The sequence below is a fragment of the Lissotriton vulgaris genome, chromosome 8, assembly GCF_964263255.1.
Source record: "Lissotriton vulgaris chromosome 8, aLisVul1.2, whole genome shotgun sequence".
Lineage (NCBI taxonomy): Eukaryota > Metazoa > Chordata > Amphibia > Caudata > Salamandridae > Lissotriton > Lissotriton vulgaris.
This window is the reverse complement of record NC_141696.1, coordinates 155,874,710-155,902,020: the sequence shown is the minus strand read 5'-3', so window position 1 is coordinate 155,902,020 and position 27,311 is coordinate 155,874,710. Positions and strand designations below refer to the sequence as shown.

Sequence of the window (27,311 nt, the reverse complement as noted above, 5' to 3'; positions counted from 1 at the left end):
GCATACATTTGCATAATATGCCCCACCTTCTGCCTTCCTACTTCCTGTGCAGTAGTTGTTTGTGTGGAGAGAGAGGTCGCAGGCAAGGTAATTTTGTGAGTAGGATACAGGACCCTAAATAGCTGGTGAGAGGTATGAGGTATTCTAAAAGCATAAAAATTGTACACCTGTGAAATGAAATGCTTTCACATGTGATCTTCTGTGTTTATTGTCCTGTGCATAAAGTTGCACCTTGTGTTTGAAGGTTTAAATTATTTCAGGCTTGCATGGAGGCAGAAATTTCTGAGTGACTTTTATACATTTCTTAAGACTCTGCACTGTCAGGATGGCCGAGTGGTCTAAGGCGCTGTGTTTAGGCCGCAGTCTCCTCTGGAGGCGTGGGTTCGAATCCCACTTCTGACATGACTTTTGGAGATGTAATCTCCTTTTTCAGGTTAACATCTGATGGAAGTTGCATCTGTTGGTCTTCACCTGGGATGTGATTCCGTCCTCATCTAGTCAAGAGAGCTGGGGTTTCTCATATATTTCGGTTGTATAAAGTCTTGCTGACAAAGTGCAGTCCTTACTATATGAGCATAGGACCCATGTAAGAGCTCATCTGGAAGAGTCATGCTCTTGTATGCCCTGGCCAGACAGGCCATGCAAATATGGAAGAATGCCTAGCATCTGGTAGACAGTTGGACTCCAGCACACTTACGGCAATTTCCTCAGGGCTGTGATCAGGGGCTGCTTAGATTTGCGTATTCCACCCTATGTTGTGACATTGAAATTCCTTGTTGAATTTGCTTTAGCTAGCCAAGAGGTGGCTGTTGACTCAATTTCAAAGCAGCTTTGGGCCTTTCAAGTGGCTGGTTAATAGCACTTTCTCTTTGTACGCCTTAAAGGTCTAAAGAGTTCTTCATAGGTACTGCTCTCTATGGATTGTTCAAAGATCTGTTGGAAGTACTTATAATAGGATAAATAAATTGAGGGCATGCCTTTTCGGTACCCCACTTGCATGGCTGTCTGGCCTGTGGAAGGATCCACAAATGCAAGTCAGGATGGCCGAGTGGTCTAAGGCACTGCGTTCAGGTCGCAGTCTCTTCTGGAGGCGTGGGTTCAAATCCCACTTCTGACAATTGTGTGTTTACTCTACTTTTTTCTTGGGAGAGAAAAAATCAGATCATTTCCCTCACATGGGCTTATATGGTTGTCTACTTGGAAAAGTGCAGTGAGTTTTTTTCTTGCTCTAGCCACTCATGACCTAAGTTGTGTGCTTTTTTTGGTTCACAATATCTTTCCCTCTCTGTAGATGATCAAGCAAATGTGGTCAGGATGGCCGAGTGGTCTAAGGCGCTGCGTTAAGGCCGCAGTCTCTCCTGGAGGCGTGGGTTCGAATCCCACTTCTGACAAAACTTTAAGTCCATTTTGTCTCTGAGTTCTTTTAGAATCTCAGCTAAAAATTGGCAGTGCATATAATATCTGAATAAGTAACAAACTTCAGTTTCAACTGCAAATTAATTTGCCCAATTCTGTCTTCAAGCTCGTATAATATTCTTCTAGCACTCGTGGTGTTTTATGTGTTTTTTGGGGGGTGCTTAAAAAGTCCCTTTTATTAATGAAATGGGTTACATTCAGTCTTGTGATATTTTTGGTTTCCAATAAGTAGATTGTTAATTTTATGTAACCTCATTTTCTAATGCTCCATTCAAGAGATGTTTCCACTATGAAATGCAGAGCAAGGGGAAAGAGCACAAGTGATAGAGCGAGTGAGTGAGAAGGGGTGTTGAGGAAGGAGAGAATGAAACAAAGACAGAGTGAGTGAACAGCAGGTAGGCCTAGAAGAGGAGAATAGAAGTGAAGGCGACATACTTTTCCCTGCTTTTGACCTCCCACCCATCCCAAACTGACCACAAACGTACCATCTATGCAACGTTGGTATGCAGAAATTCACGTCTCAGCCAGTGAGGGTAAGTCCCAGGCCAGGGGCTAGAGAGCAAAAGACTGCATGTGCTCAGACGTTCCCTGCTAGGGACAGTTGATCTGAAACAAGGTCCGCTCTCTTGTATCCAGCAAGGATCTAGAAATCCTGCATGAATCTGCAAGGCACAATGACAGCATACATTTGCATAATATGCCCCACCTTCTGCCTTCCTACTTCCTGTGCAGTAGTTGTTTGTGTAGAGAGAGAGGTCGCAGGCAAGGTAATTTTGTGAGTAGGATACAGGACCCTAAATAGCTGGTGAGAGGTATGAGGTATTCTAAAAGCATAGAAATTGTACACCTGTGAAATGAAATGCTTTCACATGTGATCTTCTGTGTTTATTTTCCTGTGCATAAAGTTGCACCTTGTGTTTGAAGGTTTAAATTATTTCAGGCTTGCATGGAGGCAGAAATTTCTGAGTGACTTTTATACATTTCTTAAGACTGCACTGTCAGGATGGCCGAGTGGTCTAAGGCGCTGTGTTTAGGCCGCAGTCTCCTCTGGAGGTGTGGGTTCGAATCCCACTTCTGACATGACTTTTGGAGATGTAATCTCCTTTTTCAGGTTAACATCTGATGGAAGTTGCATCTGTTGGTCTTCACCTAGGATGTGATTCCGTCCTCATCTAGTCAAGAGAGCTGGGGTTTCTCATATATTTCGGTTGTATAAAGTCTTGCTGACAAAGTGCAGTCCTTACTATATGAGCATAGGACCCATGTAAGAGCTCATCTGGAAGAGTCATGCTCTTGTATGCCCTGGCCAGACAGGCCATGCAAATATGGAAGAATGCCTAGCATCTGGTAGACAGTTGGACTCCAGCACACTTACGGCAATTTCCTCAGGGCTGTGATCAGGGGCTGCTTAGATTTGCGTATTCCACCCTATGTTGTGACATTGAAATTCCTTGTTGAATTTGCTTTAGCTAGCCAAGAGGTGGCTGTTGACTCAATTTCAAAGCAGCTTTGGGCCTTTCAAGTGGCTGGTTAATAGCACTTTCTCTTTGTACGCCTTAAAGGTCTAAAGAGTTCTTCATAGGTACTGCTCTCTATGGATTGTTCAAAGATCTGTTGGAAGTACTTATAATAGGATAAATAAATTGAGGGCATGCCTTTTCGGTACCCCACTTGCATGGCTGTCTGGCCTGTGGAAGGTTCCACAAATGCAAGTCAGGATGGCCGAGTGGTCTAAGGCGCTGCGTTCAGGTCGCAGTCTCTTCTGGAGGCGTGGGTTCAAATCGCACTTCTGACAATTGTGTGTTTACTCTACTTTTTTCTTGAGAGAGAAAAAATCTGATCATTTCCCTCACATGGGCTTATATGGTTGTCTACTTGGAAAAGTGCAGTGAGTTTTTTTCTTGCTCTAGCCACTCATGACCTAAGATGTGTGCTTTTTTTGGTTCTCAATATCTTTCCCAATCTGTAGATGATCAAGCAAATGTGGTCAGGATGGCCGAGTGGTCTAAGGCGCTGCGTTAAGGCCGCAGTCTCTCCTGGAGGCGTGGGTTCAAATCCCACTTCTGACAAAACTTTAAGTCCATTTTGTCTCTGAGTTCTTTTAGAATCTCAGCTAAAAATTGGCAGTGCATATAATATCTGAATAAGTAACAAACTTCAGTTTCAACTGCAAATTAATTTGCCCAATTCTGTCTTCAAGCTCGTATAATATTCTTCTAGCACTCGTGGTGTTTTATGTGTTTTTTGGGGGGTGCTTAAAAAGTCCCTTTTATTAATGAAATGGGTTACATTCAGTCTTGTGATATTTTTGGTTTCCAATACGTAGTTTGTTAATTTTATGTAACCTCATTTTCTAATGCTCCATTCAAGAGATGTTTCCACAATGAAATGCAGAGCAAGGGGAAAGAGCACAAGTGATAGAGCGAGTGAGTGAGAAGGGGTGTTGAGGAAGGAGAGAATGAAACAAAGACAGAGTGAGTGAACGGCAGGTAGGCCTAGAAGAGGAGCCTAGAAGTGAAGGCGACATACTTTTCCATGCTTTTGACCTCCCACCCATCCCAAACCAACCACAAACGTACCATCTATGCAACGTTGGTATGCAGAAATTCACGCCTCAGCCAGTGAGGGTAAGTCCCAGGCCAGGGGCTAGAGAGCAAAAGACTGCATGTGCTCAGACGTTCCCTGCTAGGGACAGTTGATCTGAAACAAGGTCTGCTCTCTTGTATCCAGCAAGGATCTAGAAATCCTGCATGAATCTGCAAGGCACAATGACAGCATACATTTGCATAATATGCCCCACATTCTGCCTTCCTACTTCCTGTGCAGTAGTTGTTTGTGTAGAGAGAGAGGTCGCAGGCAAGGTAATTTTGTGAGTAGGATACAGGACCCTAAATAGCTGGTGAGAGGTATGAGGTATTTTAAAAGCATAAAAATTGTACACCTGTGAAATGAAATGCTTTCACATGTGATCTTCTGTGTTTATTGTCCTGTGCATAAAGTTGCACCTTGTGTTTGAAGGTTTAAATTATTTCAGGCTTGCATGGAGGCAGAAATTTCTGAGTGACTTTTATACATTTCTTAAGACTCTGCACTGTCAGGATGGCCGAGTGGTCTAAGGCGCTGTGTTTAGGCTGCAGTCTCCTCTGGAGGCGTGGGTTTGAATCCCACTTCTGACATGACTTTTGGAGATGTAATCTCCTTTTTCAGGTTAACATCTGATGGAAGTTGCATCTGTTGGTCTTCACCTGGGATGTGATTCCGTCCTCATCTAGTCAAGAGAGCTGGGGTTTCTCATATATTTCGGTTGTATAAAGTCTTGCTGACAAAGTGCAGTCCTTACTATATGAGCATAGGACCCATGTAAGAGCTCATCTGGAAGAGTCATGCTCTTGTATGCCCTGGCCAGACAGGCCATGCAAATATGGAAGAATGCCTAGCATCTGGTAGACAGTTGGACTCCAGCACACTTACGGCAATTTCCTCAGGGCTGTGATCAGGGGCTGCTTAGATTTGCGTATTCCACCCTATGTTTTGACATTGAAATTCCTTGTTGAATTTGCTTTAGCTAGCCAAGAGGTGGCTGTTGACTCAATTTCAAAGCAGCTTTGGGCCTTTCAAGTGGCTGGTTAATAGCACTTTCTCTTTGTACGCCTTAAAGGTCTAAAGAGTTCTTCATAGGTACTGCTCTCTATGGATTGTTCAAAGATCTGTTGGAAGTACTTATAATAGGATAAATATATTGAGGGCATGCCTTTTCGGTACCCCACTTGCATGGCTGTCTGGCCTGTGGAAGGTTCCACAAATGCAAGTCAGGATGGCCGAGTGGTCTAAGGCGCTGCGTTCAGGTCGCAGTCTCTTCTGGAGGCGTGGGTTCAAATCCCACTTCTGACAATTGTGTGTTTACTCTACTTTTTTCTTGGGAGAGAAAAAATCAGATCATTTTCCTCACATGGGCTTATATGGTTGTCTACTTGGAAAAGTGCAGTGAGTTTTTTTCTTGCTCTAGCCACTCATGACCTAAGTTGTGTGCTTTTTTTGGTTCACAATATCTTTCCCTCTCTGTAGATGATCAAGCAAATGTGGTCAGGATGGCCGAGTGGTCTAAGGCGCTGCGTTAAGGCCGCAGTCTCTCCTGGAGGCGTGGGTTCGAATCCCACTTCTGACAAAACTTTAAGTCCATTTTGTCTCTGAGTTCTTTTAGAATCTCAGCTAAAAATTGGCAGTGCATATAATATCTGAATAAATAACAAACTTCAGTTTCAACTGCAAATTAATTTGCCCAATTCTGTCTTCAAGCTCGTATAATATTCTTCTAGCACTCGTGGTGTTTTATGTGTTTTTTGGGGGGTGCTTAAAAAGTCCCTTTTATTAATGAAATGGGTTACATTCAGTCTTGTGATATTTTTGGTTTCCAATAAGTAGATTGTTAATTTTATGTAACCTCATTTTCTAATGCTCCATTCAAGAGATGTTTCCACTATGAAATGCAGAGCAAGGGGAAAGAGCACAAGTGATAGAGCGAGTGAGTGAGAAGGGGTGTTGAGGAAGGAGAGAATGAAACAAAGACAGAGTGAGTGAACGGCAGGTAGGCCTAGAAGAGGAGACTAGAAGTGAAGGCGACATACTTTTCCATGATTTTGACCTCCCACCCATCCCAAACCGACCACAAACGTACCATCTATGCAACGTTGGTATGCAGAAATTCACGCCTCAGCCAGTGAGGGTAAGTCCCAGGCCAGGGGCTAGAGAGCAAAAGACTGCATGTGCTCAGACGTTCCCTGCTAGGGACAGTTGATCTGAAACAAGGTCTGCTCTCTTGTATCCAGCAAGGATCTAGAAATCCTGCATGAATCTGCAAGGCACAATGACAGCATACATTTGCATAATATGCCCCACCTTCTGCCTTCCTACTTCCTGTGCAGTAGTTGTTTGTGTAGAGAGAGAGGTCGCAGGCAAGGTAATTTTGTGAGTAGGATACAGGACCCTAAATAGCTGGTGAGAGGTATGAGGTATTCTAAAAGCATAAAAATTGTACACCTGTGAAATGAAATGCTTTCACATGTGATCTTCTGTGTTTATTGTCCTGTGCATAAAGTTGCACCTTGTGTTTGAAGGTTTAAATTATTTCAGGCTTGCATGGAGGCAGAAATTTCTGAGTGACTTTTATACATTTCTTAAGACTCTGCACTGTCAGGATGGCCGAGTGGTCTAAGGCGCTGTGTTTAGGCCGCAGTCTCCTCTGGAGGCGTGGGTTCGAATCCCACTTCTGACATGACTTTTGGAGATGTAATCTCCTTTTTCAGGTTAACATCTGATGGAAGTTGCATCTGTTGGTCTTCACCTGGGATGTGATTCCGTCCTCATCTAGTCAAGAGAGCTGGGGTTTCTCATATATTTCGGTTGTATAAAGTCTTGCTGACAAAGTGCAGACCTTACTATATGAGCATAGGACCCATGTAAGAGCTCATCTGGAAGAGTCATGCTCTTGTATGCCCTGGCCAGACAGGCCATGCAAATATGGAAGAATGCCTAGCATCTGGTAGACAGTTGGACTCCAGCACACTTACGGCAATTTCCTCAGGGCTGTGATCAGGGGCTGCTTAGATTTGCGTATCCCACCCTATGTTGTGACATTGAAATTCCTTGTTGAATTTGCTTTAGCTAGCCAAGAGGTGGCTGTTGACTCAATTTCAAAGCAGCTTTGGGCCTTTCAAGTGGCTGGTTAATAGCACTTTCTCTTTGTACGCCTTAAAGGTCTAAAGAGTTCTTCATAGGTACTGCTCTCTATGGATTGTTCAAAGATCTGTTGGAAGTACTTATAATAGGATAAATAAATTGAGGGCATGCCTTTTCGGTACCCCACTTGCATGGCTGTCTGGCCTGTGGAAGGTTCCACAAATGCAAGTCAAGATGGCCGAGTGGTCTAAAGCGCTGCGTTCAGGTCGCAGTCTCTTCTGGAGGCGTGGGTTCAAATCCCACTTCTGACAATTGTGTGTTTACTCTACTTTTTTCTTGAGAGAGAAAAAATCTGATCATTTCCCTCACATGGGCTTATATGGTTGTCTACTTGGAAAAGTGCAGTGAGTTTTTTTCTTGCTCTCGCCACTCATGACCTAAGATGTGTGCTTTTTTTGGTTCACAATATCTTTTCCTCTCTGTAGATGATCAAGCAAATGTGGTCAGGATGGCCGAGTGGTCTAAGGCGCTGTGTTAAGGCCGCAGTCTCTCCTGGAGGCGTGGGTTCGAATCCCACTTCTGACAAAACTTTAAGTCCATTTTGTCTCTGAGTTCTTTTAGAATCTCAGCTAAAAATTGGCAGTGCATATAATATCTGAATAAGTAACAAACTTCAGTTTCAACTGCAAATTAATTTGCCCAATTCTGTCTTCAAGCTCGTATAATATTCTTCTAGCACTCGTGGTGTTTTATGTGTTTTTTGGGGGGTGCTTAAAAAGTCCCTTTTATTAATGAAATGGGTTACATTCAGTCTTGTGATATTTTTGGTTTCCAATAAGTAGATTGTTAATTTTATGTAACCTCATTTTCTAATGCTCCATTCAAGAGATGTTTCCACTATGAAATGCAGAGCAAGGGGAAAGAGCACAAGTGATAGAGCGAGTGAGTGAGAAGGGGTGTTGAGGAAGGAGAGAATGAAACAAAGACAGAGTGAGTGAACGGCAGGTTGGCCTAGAAGAAGAGACTAGAAGTGAAGGCGACATACTTTTCCCTGCTTTTGACCTCCCACCCATCCCAAACCGACCACAAACGTACCATCTATGCAACGTTGGTATGCAGAAATTCACGCCTCAGCCAGTGAGGGTAAGTCCAAGGCAAGGGGCTAGAGAGCAAAAGACTGCATGTGCTCAGACGTTCCCTGCTAGGGACAGTTGATCTGAAACAAGGTCTGCTCTCTTGTATCCAGCAAGGATCTAGAAATCCTGCATGAATCTGCAAGGCACAATGACAGCATACATTTGCATAATATGCCCCACCTTCTGCCTTCCTACTTCCTGTGCAGTAGTTGTTTGTGTAGAGAGAGAGGTCGCAGGCAAGGTAATTTTGTGAGTAGGATACAGGACCTTAAATAGCTAGTGAGAGGTATGAGGTATTCTAAAAGCATAAAAATTGTACACCTGTGAAATGAAATGCTTTCACATGTGATCTTCTGTGTTTATTGTCCTGTGCATAAAGTTGCACCTTGTGTTTGAAGGTTTAAATTATTTCAGGCTTGCATGGAGGCAGAAATTTCTGAGTGACTTTTATACATTTCTTAAGACTTTGCACTGTCAGGATGGCCGAGTGGTCTAAGGCGCTGTGTTTAGGCCGCAGTCTCCTCTGAAGGCGTGGGTTCGAATCCCACTTCTGACATGACTTTTGGAGATGTAATCTCCTTTTTCAGGTTAACATCTGATGGAAGTTGCATCTGTTGGTCTTCACCTGGGATGTGATTCCGTCCTCATCTAGTCAAGAGAGCTGGGGTTTCTCATATATTTCGGTTGTATAAAGTCTTGCTGACAAAGTGCAGTCCTTACTATATGAGCATAAGACCCATGTAAGAGCTCATCTGGAAGAGTCATGCTCTTGTATGCCCTGGCCAGACAGGCCATGCATATATGGAAGAATGCCCAGCATCTGGTAGACAGTTGGACTCCAGCACACTTACGGCAATTTCCTCAGGGCTGTGATCAGGGGCTGCTTAGATTTGCGTATTCCACCCTATGTTGTGACATTGAAATTCCTTGTTGAATTTGCTTTAGCTAGCCAAGAGGTGGCTGTTGACTCAATTTCAAAGCAGCTTTGGGCCTTTCAAGTGGCTGGTTAATAGCACTTTCTCTTTGTACGCCTTAAAGGTCTAAAGAGTTCTTCATAGGTACTGCTCTCTATGGATTGTTCAAAGATCTGTTGGAAGTACTTATAATAGGATAAATAAATTGAGGGCATGCCTTTTCGGTACCCCACTTGCATGGCTGTCTGGCCTGTGGAAGGTTCCACAAATGCAAGTCAGGATGGCCGAGTGGTCTAAGGCGCTGCGTTCAGGTCGCAGTCTCTTCTGGAGGTGTGGGTTCAAATCCCACTTCTGACAATTGTGTGTTTACTCTACTTTTTTCTTGGGAGAGAAAAAATCAGATCATTTCCCTCACATGGGCTTATATGGTTGTCTACTTGGAAAAGTGCAGTGATTTTTTTTCTTGCTCTAGCCACTCATGACCTAAGTTGTGTGCTTTTTTTGGTTCACAATATCTTTCCCTCTCTGTAGATGATCAAGCAAATGTGGTCAGGATGGCCGAGTGGTCTAAGGCGCTGCGTTAAGGCCGCAGTCTCTCCTGGAGGCGTGGGTTCGAATCCCACTTCTGACAAAACTTTAAGTCCATTTTGTCTCTGAGTTCTTTTAGAATCTCAGCTAAAAATTGGCAGTGCATATAATATCTGAATAAGTAACAAACTTCAGTTTCGACTGCAAATTAATTTGCCCAATTCTGTCTTCAAGCTCGTATAATATTCTTCTAGCACTCGTGGTGTTTTATGTGTTTTTTGGGGGGTGCTTAAAAAGTCCCTTTTATTAATGAAATGGGTTACATTCAGTCTTGTGATATTTTTGGTTTCCAATAAGTAGATTGTTAATTTTATGTAACCTCATTTTCTAATGCTCCATTCAAGAGATGTTTCCACTATGAAATGCAGAGCAAGGGGAAAGAGCACAAGTGATAGAGCGAGTGAGTGAGAAGGGGTGTTGAGGAAGGAGAGAATGAAACAAAGACAGAGTGAGTGAACGGCAGGTTGGCCTAGAAGAAGAGACTAGAAGTGAAGGCGACATACTTTTCCCTGCTTTTGACCTCCCACCCATCCCAAACCGACCACAAACGTACCATCTATGCAACGTTGGTATGCAGAAATTCACGCCTCAGCCAGTGAGGGTAAGTCCCAGGCCAGGGGCTAGAGAGCAAAAGACTGCATGTGCTCAGACGTTCCCTGCTTCGGACAGTTGATCTGAAACAAGGTCTGCTCTCTTGTATCCAGCAAGGATCTAGAAATCCTGCATGAATCTGCAAGGCACAATGACAGCATACATTTGCATAATATGCCCCACCTTCTGCCTTCCTACTTCCTGTGCAGTAGTTGTTTGTGTAGAGAGAGAGGTCGCAGGCAAGGTAATTTTGTGAGTAGGATACAGGACCCTAAATAGCTGGTGAGAGGTATGAGGTATTTTAAAAGCATAAAAATTGTACACCTGTGAAATGAAATGCTTTCACATGTGATCTTCTGTGTTTATTGTCCTGTGCATAAAGTTGCACCTTGTGTTTGAAGGTTTAAATTATTTCAGGCTTGTATGGAGGCAGAAATTTCTGAGTGACTTTTATACATTTCTTAAGACTCTGCACTGTCAGGATGGCCGAGTGGTCTAAGGCGCTGTGTTTAGGCCGCAGTCTTCTCTGGAGGCGTGGGTTCGAATCCCACTTCTGACATGACTTTTGGAGATGTAATCTCCTTTTTCAGGTTAACATCTGATGGAAGTTGCATCTGTTGGTCTTCACCTGGGATGTGATTCCGTCCTCATCTAGTCAAGAGAGCTGGGGTTTCTCATATATTTCGGTTGTATAAAGTCTTGCTGACAAAGTGCAGTCCTTACTATATGAGCATAGGACCCATGTAAGAGCTCATCTGGAAGAGTCATGCTCTTGTATGCCCTGGCCAGACAGGCCATGCAAATATGGAAGAATGCCTAGCATCTGGTAGACAGTTGGACTCCAGCACACTTACGGCAATTTCCTCAGGGCTGTGATCAGGGGCTGCTTAGATTTGCGTATTTCACCTTATGTTGTGACATTGAAATTCCTTGTTGAATTTGCTTTAGCTAGCCAAGAGGTGGCTGTTGACTCAATTTCAAAGCAGCTTTGTTCCGTTCAAGTGGCTGGTTAATAGCACTTTCTCTTTGTACGCCTTAAAGGTCTAAAGAGTTCTTCATAGGTACTGCTCTCTATGGATTGTTCAAAGATCTGTTGGAAGTACTTATAATAGGATAAATAAATTGAGGGCATGCCTTTTCGGTACCCCACTTGCATGGCTGTCTGGCCTGTGGAAGATTCCACAAATGCAAGTCAGGATGGCCGAGTGGTCTAAGGCGCTGCGTTCAGGTCGCAGTCTCTTCTGGAGGCGTGGGTTCAAATCCCACTTCTGACAATTGTGTGTTTACTCTACTTTTTTCTTGAGAGAGAAAAAATCTGATCATTTCCCTCACATGGGCTTATATGGTTGTCTACTTGGAAAAGTGCAGTGAGTTTTTTTCTTGCTCTAGCCACTCATGACCTAAGATGTGTGCTTTTTTTGGTTCACAATATCTTTCCCTCTCTGTAGATGATCAAGCAAATGTGGTCAGGATGGCAGAGTGGTCTAAGGCGCTGCGTTAAGGCCGCAGTCTCTCCTGGAGGCGTGGGTTCGAATCCCACTTCTGACAAAACTTTAAGTCCATTTTGTCTCTGAGTTCTTTTAGAATCTCAGCTAAAAATTGGCAGTGCATATAATATCTGAATAAGTAACAAACTTCAGTTTCAACTGCAAATTAATTTGCCCAATTCTGTCTTCAAGCTCGTATAATATTCTTCTAGCACTCGTGGTGTTTTATGTGTTTTTTGGGAGGGGTGCTTAAAAAGTCCCTTTTATTAATGAAATGGGTTACATTCAGTCTTGTGATATTTTTGGTTTCCAATAAGTAGATTGTTAATTTTATGTAACCTCATTTTCTAATGCTCCATTCAAGAGATGTTTCCACTATGAAATGCAGAGCAAGGGGAAAGAGCACAAGTGATAGAGCGAGTGAGTGAGAAGGGGTGTTGAGGAAGGAGAGAATGAAACAAAGACAGAGTGAGTGAACGGCAGGTAGGCCTAGAAGAGGAGACTAGAAGTGAAGGCGACATACTTTTCCCTGCTTTTGACCTCCCACCCATCCCAAACCGACCACAAACGTACCATCTATGCAACGTTGGTATGCAGAAATTCACGCCTCAGCCAGTGAGGGTAAGTCCCAGGCCAGGGGCTAGAGAGCAAAAGACTGCATGTGCTCAGACGTTCCCTGCTAGGGACAGTTGATCTGAAACAAGGTCTGCTCTCTTGTATCCAGCAAGGATCTAGAAATCCTGCATGAATCTGCAAGGCACAATGACAGCATACATTTGCATAATATGCCCCACCTTCTGCCTTCCTACTTCCTGTGCAGTAGTTGTTTGTGTAGAGAGAGAGGTCGCAGGCAAGGTAATTTTGTGAGTAGGATACAGGACCCTAAATAGCTGGTGAGAGGTATGAGGTATTTTAAAAGCATAAAAATTGTACACCTGTGAAATGAAATGCTTTCACATGTGATCTTCTGTGTTTATTGTCCTGTGCATAAAGTTGCACCTTGTGTTTGAAGGTTTAAATTATTTCAGGCTTGCATGGAGGCAGAAATTTCTGAGTGACTTTTATACATTTCTTAAGACTCTGCACTGTCAGGATGGCCGAGTGGTCTAAGGTGCTGTGTTTAGGCCGCAGTCTCCTCTGGAGGCGTGGGTTCGAATCCCACTTCTGACATGACTTTTGGAGATGTAATCTCCTTTTTCAGGTTAACATCTGATGGAAGTTGCATCTGTTGGTCTTCACCTGGGATGTGATTCCGTCCTCATCTAGTCAAGAGAGCTAGGGTTTCTCATATATTTCGGTTGTATAAAGTCTTGCTGACAAAGTGCAGTCCTTACTATATGAGCATAGGACCCATGTAAGAGCTCATCTGGAAGAGTCATGCTCTTGTATGCCCTGGCCAGACAGGCCATGCAAATATGGAAGAATGCCTAGCATCTGGTAGACAGTTGGACTCCAGCACACTTACGGCAATTTCCTCAGGGCTGTGATCAGGGGCTGCTTAGATTTGCGTATTTCACCTTATGTTGTGACATTGAAATTCCTTGTTGAATTTGCTTTAGCTAGCCAGCTAGCTGTTGACTCAATTTCAAAGCAGCTTTGTTCCGTTCAAGTGGCTGGTTAATAGCACTTTCTCTTTGTACACCTTAAAGGTCTAAAGAGTTCTTCATAGGTACTGCTCTCTATGGATTGTTCAAAGATCTGTTGGAAGTACTTATAATAGGATAAATAAATTGAGGGCATGCCTTTTCGGTACCCCACTTGCATGGCTGTCTGGCCTGTGGAAGGTTCCACAAATGCAAGTCAGGATGGCCGAGTGGTCTAAGGCGCTGCGTTCAGGTCGCAGTCTCTTCTGGAGGCGTGGGTTCAAATCCCACTTCTGACAATTGTGTGTTTACTCTACTTTTTTCTTGAGAGAGAAAAAATCTGATCATTTCCCTCACATGGGCTTATATGGTTGTCTACTTGGAAAAGTGCAGTGAGTTTTTTTCTTGCTCTAGCCACTCATGACCTAAGATGTGTGCTTTTTTTGGTTCACAATATCTTTCCCTCTCTGTAGATGATCAAGCAAATGTGGTCAGGATGGCCGAGTGGTCTAAGGCGCTGCGTTAAGGCTGCAGTCTCTCCTGGAGGCGTGGGTTCGAATCCCACTTCTGACAAAACTTTAAGTCCATTTTGTCTCTGAGTTCTTTTAGAATCTCAGCTAAAAATTGGCAGTGCATATAATATCTGAATAAGTAACAAACTTCAGTTTCAACTGCAAATTAATTTGCCCAATTCTGTCTTCAAGCTCGTATAATATTCTTCTAGCACTCGTGGTATTTTATGTGTTTTTTGGGGGGTGCTTAAAAAGTCCCTTTTATTAATGAAATGGGTTACATTCAGTCTTGTGATATTTTTGGTTTCCAATAAGTAGATTGTTAATTTTATGTAACCTCATTTTCTAATGCTCCATTCAAGAGATGTTTCCACTATGAAATGCAGAGCAAGGGGAAAGAGCACAAGTGATAGAGCGAGTGAGTGAGAAGGGGTGTTGAGGAAGGAGAGAATGAAACAAAGACAGAGTGAGTGAACGGCAGGTAGGCCTAGAAGAGGAGACTAGAAGTGAAGGCGACATACTTTTCCCTGCTTTTGACCTCCCACCCATCCCAAACCGACCGCAAACGTACCATCTATGCAACGTTGGTATGCAGAAATTCACGCCTCAGCCAGTGAGGGTAAGTCCCAGGCCAGGGGCTAGAGAGCAAAAGACTGCATGTGCTCAGACGTTCCCTGCTAGGGACAGTTGATCTGAAACAAGGTCTGCTCTCTTGTATCCAGCAAGGATCTAGAAATCCTGCATGAATCTGCAAGGCACAATGACAGCATACATTTGCATAATATGCCCCACCTTCTGCCTTCCTACTTCCTGTGCAGTAGTTGTTTGTGTAGTGAGAGAGGTCGCAGGCAAGGTAATTTTGTGAGTAGGATACAGGACCCTAAATAGCTGGTGAGAGGTATGAGGTATTTTAAAAGCATAAAAATTGTACACCTGTGAAATGAAATGCTTTCACATGTGATCTTCTGTGTTTATTGTCCTGTGCATAAAGTTGCACCTTGTGTTTGAAGGTTTAAATTATTTCAGGCTTGCATGGAGGCAGAAATTTCTGAGTGACTTTTATACATTTCTTAAGACTCTGCACTGTCAGGATGGCCGAGTGGTCTAAGGTGCTGTGTTTAGGCCGCAGTCTCCTCTGGAGGCGTGGGTTCGAATCCCACTTCTGACATGACTTTTGGAGATGTAATCTCCTTTTTCAGGTTAACATCTGATGGAAGTTGCATCTGTTGGTCTTCACCTGGGATGTGATTCCGTCCTCATCTAGTCAAGAGAGCTGGGGTTTCTCATATATTTCGGTTGTATAAAGTCTTGCTGACAAAGTGCAGTCCTTACTATATGAGCATAGGACCCATGTAAGAGCTCATCTGGAAGAGTCATGCTCTTGTATGCCCTGGCCAGACAGGCCATGCAAATATGGAAGAATGCCTAGCATCTGGTAGACAGTTGGACTCCAGCACACTTACGGCAATTTCCTCAGGGCTGTGATCAGGGGCTGCTTAGATTTGCGTATTTCACCTTATGTTGTGACATTGAAATTCCTTGTTGAATTTGCTTTAGCTAGCCAGCTAGCTGTTGACTCAATTTCAAAGCAGCTTTGTTCCGTTCAAGTGGCTGGTTAATAGCACTTTCTCTTTGTACACCTTAAAGGTCTAAAGAGTTCTTCATAGGTACTGCTCTCTATGGATTGTTCAAAGATCTGTTGGAAGTACTTATAATAGGATAAATAAATTGAGGGCATGCCTTTTCGGTACCCCACTTGCATGGCTGTCTGGCCTGTGGAAGGTTCCACACATGCAAGTCAGGATGGCCGAGTGGTCTAAGGCGCTGCGTTCAGGTCGCAGTCTCTTCTGGAGGCGTGGGTTCAAATCCCACTTCTGACAATTGTGTGTTTACTCTACTTTTTTCTTGAGAGAGAAAAAATCAGATCATTTCCCTCACATGGGCTTATATGGTTGTCTACTTGGAAAAGTGCAGTGAGTTTTTTTCTTGCTCTAGCCACTCATGACCTAAGATGTGTGCTTTTTTTGGTTCACAATATCTTTCCCTCTCTGTAGATGATCAAGCAAATGTGGTCAGGATGGCCGAGTGGTCTAAGGCGCTGCGTTAAGGCTACAGTCTCTCCTGGAGGCGTGGGTTCGAATCCCACTTCTGACAAAACTTTAAGTCCATTTTGTCTCTGAGTTCTTTTAGAATCTCAGCTAAAAATTGGCAGTGCATATAATATCTGAATAAGTAACAAACTTCAGTTTCAACTGCAAATTAATTTGCCCAATTCTGTCTTCAAGCTCGTATAATATTCTTCTAGCACTCGTGGTATTTTATGTGTTTTTTGGGGGGTGCTTAAAAAGTCCCTTTTATTAATGAAATGGGTTACATTCAGTCTTGTGATATTTTTGGTTTCCAATAAGTAGATTGTTAATTTTATGTAACCTCATTTTCTAATGCTCCATTCAAGAGATGTTTCCACTATGAAATGCAGAGCAAGGGGAAAGAGCACAAGTGATAGAGCGAGTGAGTGAGAAGGGGTGTTGAGGAAGGAGAGAATGAAACAAAGACAGAGTGAGTGAACGGCAGGTAGGCCTAGAAGAGGAGACTAGAAGTGAAGGCGACATACTTTTCCATGCTTTTGACCTCCCACCCATCCCAAACCGACCACAAACGTACCATCTATGCAACGTTGGTATGCAGAAATTCACGCCTCAGCCAGTGAGGGTAAGTCCCAGGCCAGGGGCTAGAGAGCAAAAGACTGCATGTGCTCAGACGTTCCCTGCTAGGGACAGTTGATCTGAAACAAGGTCTGCTCTCTTGTATCCAGAAAGGATCTAGAAATCCTGCATGAATCTGCAAGGCACAATGACAGCATACATTTGCATAATATGCCCCACCTTCTGCCTTCCTACTTCCTGTGCAGTAGTTGTTTGTGTAGAGAGAGAGGTCGCAGGCAAGGTAATTTTGTGAGTAGGATACAGGACCCTAAATAGCTGGTGAGAGGTATGAGGTATTTTAAAAGCATAAAAATTGTACACCTGTGAAATGAAATGCTTTCACATGTGATCTGTGTTTATTGTCCTGTGCATAAAGTTGCACCTTGTGTTTGAAGGTTTAAATTATTTCAGGCTTGCATGGAGGCAGAAATTTCTGAGTGACTTTTATACATTTCTTAAGACTCTGCACTGTCAGGATGGCCGAGTTGTCTAAGGCGCTGTGTTTAGGCCGCAGTCTCCTCTGGAGGCGTGGGTTCGAATCCCACTTCTGACATGTCTTTTGGAGATGTAATCTCCTTTTTCAGGTTAACATCTGATGGAAGTTGCATCTGTTGGTCTTCACCTGGGATGTGATTCCGTCCTCATCTAGTCAAGAGAGCTGGGGTTTCTCATATATTTCGGTTGTATAAAGTCTTGCTGACAAAGTGCAGTCCTTACTATATGAGCATAGGACCCATGTAAGAGCTCATCTGGAAGAGTCATGCTCTTGTATGCCCTGGCCAGACAGGCCATGCAAATATGGAAGAATGCCTAGCATCTGGTAGACAGTTGGACTCCAGCACACTTACGGCAATTTCCTCAGGGCTGTGATCAGGGGCTGCTTAGATTTGCGTATTCCACCCTATGTTGTGACATTGAAATTCCTTGTTGAATTTGCTTTAGCTAGCCAAGAGGTGGCTGTTGACTCAATTTCAAAGCAGCTTTGGGCCTTTCAAGTGGCTGGTTAATAGCACTTTCTCTTTGTACGCCTTAAAGGTCTAAAGAGTTCTTCATAGGTACTGCTCTCTATGGATTGTTCAAAGATCTGTTGGAAGTACTTATAATAGGATAAATAAATTGAGGGCATGCCTTTTCGGTACCCCACTTGCATGGCTGTCTGGCCTGTGGAAGGTTCCACAAATGCAAGTCAGGATGGCCGAGTGGTCTAAGGCGCTGCGTTCAGGTCGCAGTCTCTTCTGGAGGCGTGGGTTCAAATCCCACTTCTGACAATTGTGTGTTTACTCTACTTTTTTCTTGGAAGAGAAAAAATCAGATAATTTCCCTCACATTGGCTTATATGGTTGTGTACTTGGAAAAGTGCAGTGATTTTTTTTCTTGCTCTAGCCACTCATGACCTAAGTTGTGTGCTTTTTTTGGTTCACAATATCTTTTCCTCTCTGTAGATGATCAAGCAAATGTGGTCAGGATGGCCGAGTGGTCTAAGGCGCTGCGTTAAGGCCGCAGTTTCTCCTGGAGGCGTGGGTTCGAATCCCACTTCTGACAAAACTTTAAGTCCATTTTGTCTCTGAGTTCTTTTAGAATCTCAGCTAAAAATTGGCAGTGCATATAATATCTGAATAAGTAACAAACTTCAGTTTCAACTGCAAATTAATTTGCCCAATTCTGTCTTCAAGCTCGTATAATATTCTTCTAGCACTCGTGGTGTTTTATGTGTTTTTTGGGGGGTGCTTAAAAAGTCCCTTTTATTAATGAAATGGGTTACATTCAGTCTTGTGATATTTTTGGTTTCCAATAAGTAGATTGTTAATTTTATGTAACCTCATTTTCTAATGCTCCATTCAAGAGATGTTTCCACTATGAAATGCAGAGCAAGGGGAAAGAGCACAAGTGATAGAGCGAGTGAGTGAGAAGGGGTGTTGAGGAAGGAGAGAATGAAACAAAGACAGAGTGAGTGAACGGCAGGTAGGCCTAGAAGAGGAGACTAGAAGAGAAGGCGACATACTTTTCCCTGCTTTTGACCTCCCACCCATCCCAAACCGACCACAAACGTACCATCTATGCAACGTTGGTATGCAGAAATTCACGCCTCAGCCAGTGAGGGTAAGTCCCAGGCCAGGGGCTAGAGAGCAAAAGACTGCATGTGCTCAGACGTTCCCTGCTAGGGACAGTTGATCTGAAACAAGGTCTGCTCTCTTGTATCCAGCAAGGATCTAGAAATCCTGCATGAATCTGCAAGGCACAATGACAGCATACATTTGCATAATATGCCCCACCTTCTGCCTTCCTACTTCCTGTGCAGTAGTTGTTTGTGTAGAGAGAGAGGTCGCAGGCAAGGTAATTTTGTGAGTAGGATACAGGACCCTAAATAGCTGGTGAGAGGTATGAGGTATTTTAAAAGCATAAAAATTGTACACCTGTGAAATGAAATGCTTTCACATGTGATCTTCTGTGTTTATTGTCCTGTGCATAAAGTTGCACCTTGTGTTTGAAGGTTTAAATTATTTCAGGCTTGCATGGAGGCAGAAATTTCTGAGTGACTTTTATACATTTCTTAAGACTCTGCACTGTCAGGATGGCCGAGTGGTCTAAGGCGCTGTGTTTAGGCCGCAGTCTCCTCTGGAGGCGTGGGTTCGAATCCCACTTCTGACATGACTTTTGGAGATGTAATCTCCTTTTTCAGGTTAACATCTGATGGAAGTTGCATCTGTTGGTCTTCACCTGGGATGTGATTCCGTCCTCATCTAGTCAAGAGAGCTGGGGTTTCTCATATATTTCGGTTGTATAAAGTCTTGCTGACAAAGTGCAGTCCTTACTATATGAGCATAGGACCCATGTAAGAGCTCATCTGGAAGAGTCATGCTCTTGTATGCCCTGGCCAGACAGGCCATGCAAATATGGAAGAATGCCTAGCATCTGGTAGACAGTTGGACTCCAGCACACTTACGGCAATTTCCTCAGGGCTGTGATCAGGGGCTGCTTAGATTTGCGTATTCCACCCTATGTTGTGACATTGAAATTCCTTGTTGAATTTGTTTTAGCTAGCCAAGAGGTGGCTGTTGACTCAATTTCAAAGCAGCTTTGGGCCTTTCAAGTGGCTGGTTAATAGCACTTTCTCTTTGTACGCCTTAAAGGTCTAAAGAGTTCTTCATAGGTACTGCTCTCTATGGATTGTTCAAAGATCTGTTGGAAGTACTTATAATAGGATAAATAAATTGAGGGCATGCCTTTTCGGTACCCCACTTGCATGGCTGTTTGGCCTGTGGAAGGTTCCACAAATGCAAGTCAGGATGGCCGAGTGGTCTAAGGCGCTGCGTTCAGGTCGCAGTCTCTTCTGGAGGCGTGGGTTCAAATCCCACTTCTGACAATTGTGTGTTTACTCTACCATTTTCTTGGGAGAGAAAAAGCAGATCATTTCCCTCACATGGGCTTATATGGTTGTCTACTTGGAAAAGTGCAGTGAGTTTTTTTCTTGCTCTAGCCACTCATGACCTAAGTTGTGTGCTTTTTTTGGTTCACAATATCTTTCCCTCTCTGTAGATGATCAAGCAAATGTGGTCAGGATGGCCGAGTGGTCTAAGGCGCTGCGTTAAGGCCGCAGTCTCTCCTGGAGGCGTGGGTTCGAATCCCACTTCTGACAAAACTTTAAGTCCATTTTGTCTCTGAGTTCTTTTAGAATCTCAGCTAAAAATTGACAGTGCATATAATATCTGAATAAGTAACAAACTTCAGTTTCAACTGCAAATTAATTTGCCCAATTCTGTCTTCAAGCTCGTATAATATTCTTCTAGCACTCGTGGTGTTTTATGTGTTTTTTGGGGGGTGCTTAAAAAGTCCCTTTTATTAATGAAATGGGTTACATTCAGTCTTGTGATATTTTTGGTTTCCAATAAGTAGATTGTTAATTTTATGTAACCTCATTTTCTAATGCTCCATTCAAGAGATGTTTCCACTATGAAATGCAGAGCAAGGGGAAAGAGCACAAGTGATAGAGCGAGTGAGTGAGAAGGGGTGTTGAGGAAGGAGAGAATGAAACAAAGACAGAGTGAGTGAACGGCAGGTAGGCCTAGAAGAGGAGACTAGAAGTGAAGGCGACATACTTTTCCCTGCTTTTGACCTCCCACCCATCCCAAACCGACCACAAACGTACCATCTATGCAACGTTGGTATGCAGAAATTCACGCCTCAGCCAGTGAGGGTAAGTCCCAGGCCAGGGGCTAGAGAGCAAAAGACTGCATGTGCTCAGACGTTCCCTGCTAGGGACAGTTGATCTGAAACAAGGTCTGCTCTCTTGTATCCAGCAAGGATCTAGAAATCCTGCATGAATCTGCAAGGCACAATGACAGCATACATTTGCATAATATGCCCCACCTTCTGCCTTCCTACTTCCTGTGCAGTAGTTGTTTGTGTAGAGAGAGAGGTCGCAGGCAAGGTAATTTTGTGAGTAGGATACAGGACCCTAAATAGCTGGTGAAAGGTATGAGGTATTTTAAAAGCATAAAAATTGTACACCTGTGAAATGAAATGCTTTCACATGTGATCTTCTGTGTTTATTGTCCTGTGCATAAAGTTGCACCTTGTGTTTGAAGGTTTAAATTATTTCAGGCTTGCATGGAGGCAGAAATTTCTGAGTGACTTTTATACATTTCTTAAGACTCTGCACTGTCAGGATGGCCGAGTGGTCTAAGGCGCCTTGTTTAGGCCGCAGTCTCCTCTGGAGGTGTGGGTTCGAATCCCACTTCTGACATGACTTTTGGAGATGTAATCTCCTTTTTCAGGTTAACATCTGATGGAAGTTGCATCTGTTGGTCTTCACCTAGGATGTGATTCCGTCCTCATCTAGTCAAGAGAGCTGGGGTTTCTCATATATTTCGGTTGTATAAAGTCTTGCTGACAAAGTGCAGTCCTTACTATATGAGCATAGGACCCATGTAAGAGCTCATCTGGAAGAGTCATGCTCTTGTATGCCCTGGCCAGACAGGCCATGCAAATATGGAAGAATGCCTAGCATCTGGTAGACAGTTGGACTCCAGCACACTTACGGCAATTTCCTCAGGGCTGTGATCAGGGGCTGCTTAGATTTGCGTATTCCACCCTATGTTGTGACATTGAAATTCCTTGTTGAATTTGCTTTAGCTAGCCAAGAGGTGGCTGTTGACTCAATTTCAAAGCAGCTTTGGGCCTTTCAAGTGGCTGGTTAATAGCACTTTCTCTTTGTACGCCTTAAAGGTCTAAAGAGTTCTTCATAGGTACTGCTCTCTATGGATTGTTCAAAGATCTGTTGGAAGTACTTATAATAGGATAAATAAATTGAGGGCATGCCTTTTCGGTACCCCACTTGCATGGCTGTCTGGCCTGTGGAAGGTTCCACAAATGCAAGTCAGGATGGCCGAGTGGTCTAAGGCGCTGCGTTCAGGTCGCAGTCTCTTCTGGAGGCGTGGGTTCAAATCCCACTTCTGACAATTGTGTGTTTACTCTACTTTTTTCTTGAGAGAGAAAAAATCTGATCATTTCCCTCACATGGGCTTATATGGTTGTCTACTTGGAAAAGTGCAGTGAGTTTTTTTCTTGCTCTAGCCACTCATGACCTAAGATGTGTGCTTTTTTTGGTTCTCAATATCTTTCCCTCTCTGTAGATGATCAAGCAAATGTGGTCAGGATGGCCGAGTGGTCTAAGGCGCTGCGTTAAGGCCGCAGTCTCTCCTGGAGGCGTGGGTTCAAATCCCACTTCTGACAAAACTTTAAGTCCATTTTGTCTCTGAGTTCTTTTAGAATCTCAGCTAAAAATTGGCAGTGCATATAATATCTGAATAAGTAACAAACTTCAGTTTCAACTGCAAATTAATTTGCCCAATTCTGTCTTCAAGCTCGTATAATATTCTTCTAGCACTCGTGGTGTTTTATGTGTTTTTTGGGGGGTGCTTAAAAAGTCCCTTTTATTAATGAAATGGGTTACATTCAGTCTTGTGATATTTTTGGTTTCCAATACGTAGATTGTTAATTTTATGTAACCTCATTTTCTAATGCTCCATTCAAGAGATGTTTCCACAATGAAATGCAGAGCAAGGGGAAAGAGCACAAGTGATAGAGCGAGTGAGTGAGAAGGGGTGTTGAGGAAGGAGAGAATGAAACAAAGACAGAGTGAGTGAACGGCAGGTAGGCCTAGAAGAGGAGCCTAGAAGTGAAGGCGACATACTTTTCCATGCTTTTGACCTCCCACCCATCCCAAACCAACCACAAACGTACCATCTATGCAACGTTGGTATGCAGAAATTCACGCCTCAGCCAGTGAGGGTAAGTCCCAGGCCAGGGGCTAGAGAGCAAAAGACTGCATGTGCTCAGACGTTCCCTGCTAGGGACAGTTGATCTGAAACAAGGTCTGCTCTCTTGTATCCAGCAAGGATCTAGAAATCCTGCATGAATCTGCAAGGCACAATGACAGCATACATTTGCATAATATGCCCCACATTCTGCCTTCCTACTTCCTGTGCAGTAGTTGTTTGTGTAGAGAGAGAGGTCGCAGGCAAGGTAATTTTGTGAGTAGGATACAGGACCCTAAATAGCTGGTGAGAGGTATGAGGTATTTTAAAAGCATAAAAATTGTACACCTGTGAAATGAAATGCTTTCACATGTGATCTTCTGTGTTTATTGTCCTGTGCATAAAGTTGCACCTTGTGTTTGAAGGTTTAAATTATTTCAGGCTTGCATGGAGGCAGAAATTTCTGAGTGACTTTTATACATTTCTTAAGACTCTGCACTGTCAGGATGGCCGAGTGGTCTAAGGCGCTGTGTTTAGGCTGCAGTCTCCTCTGGAGGCGTGGGTTCGAATCCCACTTCTGACATGACTTTTGGAGATGTAATCTCCTTTTTCAGGTTAACATCTGATGGAAGTTGCATCTGTTGGTCTTCACCTGGGATGTGATTCCGTCCTCATCTAGTCAAGAGAGCTGGGGTTTCTCATATATTTCGGTTGTATAAAGTCTTGCTGACAAAGTGCAGTCCTTACTATATGAGCATAGGACCCATGTAAGAGCTCATCTGGAAGAGTCATGCTCTTGTATGCCCTGGCCAGACAGGCCATGCAAATATGGAAGAATGCCTAGCATCTGGTAGACAGTTGGACTCCAGCACACTTACGGCAATTTCCTCAGGGCTGTGATCAGGGGCTGCTTAGATTTGCGTATTCCACCCTATGTTTTGACATTGAAATTCCTTGTTGAATTTGCTTTAGCTAGCCAAGAGGTGGCTGTTGACTCAATTTCAAAGCAGCTTTGGGCCTTTCAAGTGGCTGGTTAATAGCACTTTCTCTTTGTACGCCTTAAAGGTCTAAAGAGTTCTTCATAGGTACTGCTCTCTATGGATTGTTCAAAGATCTGTTGGAAGTACTTATAATAGGATAAATATATTGAGGGCATGCCTTTTCGGTACCCCACTTGCATGGCTGTCTGGCCTGTGGAAGGTTCCACAAATGCAAGTCAGGATGGCCGAGTGGTCTAAGGCGCTGCGTTCAGGTCGCAGTCTCTTCTGGAGGCGTGGGTTCAAATCCCACTTCTGACAATTGTGTGTTTACTCTACTTTTTTCTTGGGAGAGAAAAAATCAGATCATTTTCCTCACATGGGCTTATATGGTTGTCTACTTGGAAAAGTGCAGTGAGTTTTTTTCTTGCTCTAGCCACTCATGACCTAAGTTGTGTGCTTTTTTTGGTTCACAATATCTTTCCCTCTCTGTAGATGATCAAGCAAATGTGGTCAGGATGGCCGAGTGGTCTAAGGCGCTGCGTTAAGGCCGCAGTCTCTCCTGGAGGCGTGGGTTCGAATCCCACTTCTGACAAAACTTTAAGTCCATTTTGTCTCTGAGTTCTTTTAGAATCTCAGCTAAAAATTGGCAGTGCATATAATATCTGAATAAGTAACAAACTTCAGTTTCAACTGCAAATTAATTTGCCCAATTCTGTCTTCAAGCTCGTATAATATTCTTCTAGCACTCGTGGTGTTTTATGTGTTTTTTGGGGGGTGCTTAAAAAGTCCCTTTTATTAATGAAATGGGTTACATTCAGTCTTGTGATATTTTTGGTTTCCAATAAGTAGATTGTTAATTTTATGTAACCTCATTTTCTAATGCTCCATTCAAGAGATGTTTCCACTATGAAATGCAGAGCAAGGGGAAAGAGCACAAGTGATAGAGCGAGTGAGTGAGAAGGGGTGTTGAGGAAGGAGAGAATGAAACAAAGACAGAGTGAGTGAACGGCAGGTAGGCCTAGAAGAGGAGACTAGAAGTGAAGGCGACATACTTTTCCATGATTTTGACCTCCCACCCATCCCAAACCGACCACAAACGTACCATCTATGCAACGTTGGTATGCAGAAATTCATGCCTCAGCCAGTGAGGGTAAGTCCCAGGCCAGGGGCTAGAGAGCAAAAGACTGCATGTGCTCAGACGTTCCCTGCTAGGGACAGTTGATCTGAAACAAGGTCTGCTCTCTTGTATCCAGCAAGGATCTAGAAATCCTGCATGAATCTGCAAGGCACAATGACAGCATACATTTGCATAATATGCCCCACCTTCTGCCTTCCTACTTCCTGTGCAGTAGTTGTTTGTGTAGAGAGAGAGGTCGCAGGCAAGGTAATTTTGTGAGTAGGATACAGGACCCTAAATAGCTGGTGAGAGGTATGAGGTATTCTAAAAGCATAAAAATTGTACACCTGTGAAATGAAATGCTTTCACATGTGATCTTCTGTGTTTATTGTCCTGTGCATAAAGTTGCACCTTGTGTTTGAAGGTTTAAATTATTTCAGGCTTGCATGGAGGCAGAAATTTCTGAGTGACTTTTATACATTTCTTAAGACTCTGCACTGTCAGGATGGCCGAGTGGTCTCAGGCGCTGTGTTTAGGCCGCAGTCTCCTCTGGAGGCGTGGGTTCGAATCCCACTTCTGACATGACTTTTGGAGATGTAATCTCCTTTTTCAGGTTAACATCTGATGGAAGTTGCATCTGTTGGTCTTCACCTGGGATGTGATTCCGTCCTCATCTAGTCAAGAGAGCTGGGGTTTCTCATATATTTCGGTTGTATAAAGTCTTGCTGACAAAGTGCAGACCTTACTATATGAGCATAGGACCCATGTAAGAGCTCATCTGGAAGAGTCATGCTCTTGTATGCCCTGGCCAGACAGGCCATGCAAATATGGAAGAATGCCTAGCATCTGGTAGACAGTTGGACTCCAGCACACTTACGGCAATTTCCTCAGGGCTGTGATCAGGGGCTGCTTAGATTTGCGTATCCCACCCTATGTTGTGACATTGAAATTCCTTGTTGAATTTGCTTTAGCTAGCCAAGAGGTGGCTGTTGACTCAATTTCAAAGCAGCTTTGGGCCTTTCAAGTGGCTGGTTAATAGCACTTTCTCTTTGTACGCCTTAAAGGTCTAAAGAGTTCTTCATAGGTACTGCTCTCTATGGATTGTTCAAAGATCTGTTGGAAGTACTTATAATAGGATAAATAAATTGAGGGCATGCCTTTTCGGTACCCCACTTGCATGGCTGTCTGGCCTGTGGAAGGTTCTACAAATGCAAGTCAAGATGGCCGAGTGGTCTAAAGCGCTGCGTTCAGGTCGCAGTCTCTTCTGGAGGCGTGGGTTCAAATCCCACTTCTGACAATTGTGTGTTTACTCTACTTTTTTCTTGAGAGAGAAAAAATCTGATCATTTCCCTCACATGGGCTTATATGGTTGTCTACTTGGAAAAGTGCAGTGAGTTTTTTTCTTGCTCTAGCCACTCATGACCTAAGATGTGTGCTTTTTTTGGTTCACAATATCTTTTCCTCTCTGTAGATGATCAAGCAAATGTGGTCAGCATGGCCGAGTGGTCTAAGGCGCTGCGTTAAGGCCGCAGTCTCTCCTGGAGGTGTGGGTTCGAATCCCACTTCTGACAAAACTTTAAGTCCATTTTGTCTCTGAGTTCTTTTAGAATCTCAGCTAAAAATTGGCAGTGCATATAATATCTGAATAAGTAACAAACTTCAGTTTCAACTGCAAATTAATTTGCCCAATTCTGTCTTCAAGCTCGTATAATATTCTTCTAGCACTCGTGGTGTTTTATGTGTTTTTTGGGGGGTGCTTAAAAAGTCCCTTTTATTAATGAAATGGGTTACATTCAGTCTTGTGATATTTTTCGTTTCCAATAAGTAGATTGTTAATTTTATGTAACCTCATTTTCTAATGCTCCATTCAAGAGATGTTTCCACTATGAAATGCAGAGCAAGGGGAAAGAGCACAAGTGATAGAGCGAGTGAGTGAGAAGGGGTGTTGAGGAAGGAGAGAATGAAACAAAGACAGAGTGAGTGAACGGCAGGTAGGCCTAGAAGAGGAGACTAGAAGTGAAGGCGACATACTTTTCCCTGCTTTTGACCTCCCACCCATCCCAAACCGACCACAAACGTACCATCTATGCAACGTTGGTATGCAGAAATTCACGCCTCAGCCAGTGAGGGTAAGTCCCAGGCCAGGGGCTAGAGAGCAAAAGACTGCATGTGCTCAGACGTTCCCTGCTAGGGACAGTTGATCTGAAACAAGGTCTGCTCTCTTGTATCCAGCAAGGATCTAGAAATCCTGCATGAATCTGCAAGGCACAATGACAGCATACATTTGCATAATATGCCCCACCTTCTGCCTTCCTACTTCCTGTGCAGTAGTTGTTTGTGTAGAGGGAG

At 43.5% G+C, this 27,311-nt stretch overlaps 31 non-coding genes across 31 annotated transcripts; all 31 read left to right on the top strand.

Moving 5' to 3' along the window:
- The first annotated feature begins 319 nt into the window (after positions 1-319).
- Positions 320-402, top strand: TRNAL-UAG (transfer RNA leucine (anticodon UAG)). The gene has a single exon. It is a non-coding gene; the product is annotated as a tRNA-Leu (tRNA).
- A 632-nt stretch (positions 403-1,034) lies between these two features.
- On the top strand, positions 1,035-1,117 carry TRNAL-CAG (transfer RNA leucine (anticodon CAG)). The gene has a single exon. It is a non-coding gene; the product is annotated as a tRNA-Leu (tRNA).
- A 191-nt stretch (positions 1,118-1,308) lies between these two features.
- On the top strand, positions 1,309-1,391 carry TRNAL-AAG (transfer RNA leucine (anticodon AAG)). The gene has a single exon. It is a non-coding gene; the product is annotated as a tRNA-Leu (tRNA).
- A 1,022-nt stretch (positions 1,392-2,413) lies between these two features.
- Positions 2,414-2,496, top strand: TRNAL-UAG (transfer RNA leucine (anticodon UAG)). The gene has a single exon. It is a non-coding gene; the product is annotated as a tRNA-Leu (tRNA).
- Positions 2,497-3,402: 906 nt separating this feature from the next.
- On the top strand, positions 3,403-3,485 carry TRNAL-AAG (transfer RNA leucine (anticodon AAG)). The gene has a single exon. It is a non-coding gene; the product is annotated as a tRNA-Leu (tRNA).
- A 1,739-nt stretch (positions 3,486-5,224) lies between these two features.
- Positions 5,225-5,307, top strand: TRNAL-CAG (transfer RNA leucine (anticodon CAG)). The gene has a single exon. It is a non-coding gene; the product is annotated as a tRNA-Leu (tRNA).
- A 191-nt stretch (positions 5,308-5,498) lies between these two features.
- Positions 5,499-5,581, top strand: TRNAL-AAG (transfer RNA leucine (anticodon AAG)). The gene has a single exon. It is a non-coding gene; the product is annotated as a tRNA-Leu (tRNA).
- Positions 5,582-6,605: 1,024 nt separating this feature from the next.
- Positions 6,606-6,688, top strand: TRNAL-UAG (transfer RNA leucine (anticodon UAG)). Its single transcript has one exon. It is a non-coding gene; the product is annotated as a tRNA-Leu (tRNA).
- Positions 6,689-7,594: 906 nt separating this feature from the next.
- Positions 7,595-7,677, top strand: TRNAL-AAG (transfer RNA leucine (anticodon AAG)). Its single transcript has one exon. It is a non-coding gene; the product is annotated as a tRNA-Leu (tRNA).
- Positions 7,678-9,416: 1,739 nt separating this feature from the next.
- TRNAL-CAG (transfer RNA leucine (anticodon CAG)) lies at positions 9,417-9,499 on the top strand. Its single transcript has one exon. It is a non-coding gene; the product is annotated as a tRNA-Leu (tRNA).
- Positions 9,500-9,690: 191 nt separating this feature from the next.
- TRNAL-AAG (transfer RNA leucine (anticodon AAG)) lies at positions 9,691-9,773 on the top strand. The gene has a single exon. It is a non-coding gene; the product is annotated as a tRNA-Leu (tRNA).
- A 1,024-nt stretch (positions 9,774-10,797) lies between these two features.
- On the top strand, positions 10,798-10,880 carry TRNAL-UAG (transfer RNA leucine (anticodon UAG)). The gene has a single exon. It is a non-coding gene; the product is annotated as a tRNA-Leu (tRNA).
- Positions 10,881-11,512: 632 nt separating this feature from the next.
- On the top strand, positions 11,513-11,595 carry TRNAL-CAG (transfer RNA leucine (anticodon CAG)). Its single transcript has one exon. It is a non-coding gene; the product is annotated as a tRNA-Leu (tRNA).
- Positions 11,596-11,786: 191 nt separating this feature from the next.
- Positions 11,787-11,869, top strand: TRNAL-AAG (transfer RNA leucine (anticodon AAG)). Its single transcript has one exon. It is a non-coding gene; the product is annotated as a tRNA-Leu (tRNA).
- Positions 11,870-12,895: 1,026 nt separating this feature from the next.
- Positions 12,896-12,978, top strand: TRNAL-UAG (transfer RNA leucine (anticodon UAG)). Its single transcript has one exon. It is a non-coding gene; the product is annotated as a tRNA-Leu (tRNA).
- A 629-nt stretch (positions 12,979-13,607) lies between these two features.
- On the top strand, positions 13,608-13,690 carry TRNAL-CAG (transfer RNA leucine (anticodon CAG)). Its single transcript has one exon. It is a non-coding gene; the product is annotated as a tRNA-Leu (tRNA).
- A 191-nt stretch (positions 13,691-13,881) lies between these two features.
- On the top strand, positions 13,882-13,964 carry TRNAL-AAG (transfer RNA leucine (anticodon AAG)). The gene has a single exon. It is a non-coding gene; the product is annotated as a tRNA-Leu (tRNA).
- Positions 13,965-14,988: 1,024 nt separating this feature from the next.
- TRNAL-UAG (transfer RNA leucine (anticodon UAG)) lies at positions 14,989-15,071 on the top strand. The gene has a single exon. It is a non-coding gene; the product is annotated as a tRNA-Leu (tRNA).
- Positions 15,072-15,700: 629 nt separating this feature from the next.
- Positions 15,701-15,783, top strand: TRNAL-CAG (transfer RNA leucine (anticodon CAG)). The gene has a single exon. It is a non-coding gene; the product is annotated as a tRNA-Leu (tRNA).
- A 2,010-nt stretch (positions 15,784-17,793) lies between these two features.
- On the top strand, positions 17,794-17,876 carry TRNAL-CAG (transfer RNA leucine (anticodon CAG)). The gene has a single exon. It is a non-coding gene; the product is annotated as a tRNA-Leu (tRNA).
- Positions 17,877-18,067: 191 nt separating this feature from the next.
- Positions 18,068-18,150, top strand: TRNAL-AAG (transfer RNA leucine (anticodon AAG)). Its single transcript has one exon. It is a non-coding gene; the product is annotated as a tRNA-Leu (tRNA).
- Positions 18,151-19,174: 1,024 nt separating this feature from the next.
- Positions 19,175-19,257, top strand: TRNAL-UAG (transfer RNA leucine (anticodon UAG)). Its single transcript has one exon. It is a non-coding gene; the product is annotated as a tRNA-Leu (tRNA).
- A 632-nt stretch (positions 19,258-19,889) lies between these two features.
- TRNAL-CAG (transfer RNA leucine (anticodon CAG)) lies at positions 19,890-19,972 on the top strand. Its single transcript has one exon. It is a non-coding gene; the product is annotated as a tRNA-Leu (tRNA).
- Positions 19,973-20,162: 190 nt separating this feature from the next.
- Positions 20,163-20,245, top strand: TRNAL-AAG (transfer RNA leucine (anticodon AAG)). The gene has a single exon. It is a non-coding gene; the product is annotated as a tRNA-Leu (tRNA).
- A 1,024-nt stretch (positions 20,246-21,269) lies between these two features.
- TRNAP-AGG (transfer RNA proline (anticodon AGG)) lies at positions 21,270-21,352 on the top strand. The gene has a single exon. It is a non-coding gene; the product is annotated as a tRNA-Pro (tRNA).
- Positions 21,353-21,984: 632 nt separating this feature from the next.
- TRNAL-CAG (transfer RNA leucine (anticodon CAG)) lies at positions 21,985-22,067 on the top strand. Its single transcript has one exon. It is a non-coding gene; the product is annotated as a tRNA-Leu (tRNA).
- A 191-nt stretch (positions 22,068-22,258) lies between these two features.
- Positions 22,259-22,341, top strand: TRNAL-AAG (transfer RNA leucine (anticodon AAG)). Its single transcript has one exon. It is a non-coding gene; the product is annotated as a tRNA-Leu (tRNA).
- A 1,024-nt stretch (positions 22,342-23,365) lies between these two features.
- TRNAL-UAG (transfer RNA leucine (anticodon UAG)) lies at positions 23,366-23,448 on the top strand. The gene has a single exon. It is a non-coding gene; the product is annotated as a tRNA-Leu (tRNA).
- Positions 23,449-24,080: 632 nt separating this feature from the next.
- Positions 24,081-24,163, top strand: TRNAL-CAG (transfer RNA leucine (anticodon CAG)). The gene has a single exon. It is a non-coding gene; the product is annotated as a tRNA-Leu (tRNA).
- A 191-nt stretch (positions 24,164-24,354) lies between these two features.
- On the top strand, positions 24,355-24,437 carry TRNAL-AAG (transfer RNA leucine (anticodon AAG)). Its single transcript has one exon. It is a non-coding gene; the product is annotated as a tRNA-Leu (tRNA).
- Positions 24,438-25,461: 1,024 nt separating this feature from the next.
- Positions 25,462-25,544, top strand: TRNAL-UAG (transfer RNA leucine (anticodon UAG)). The gene has a single exon. It is a non-coding gene; the product is annotated as a tRNA-Leu (tRNA).
- Positions 25,545-27,311: the final 1,767 nt, after the last annotated feature.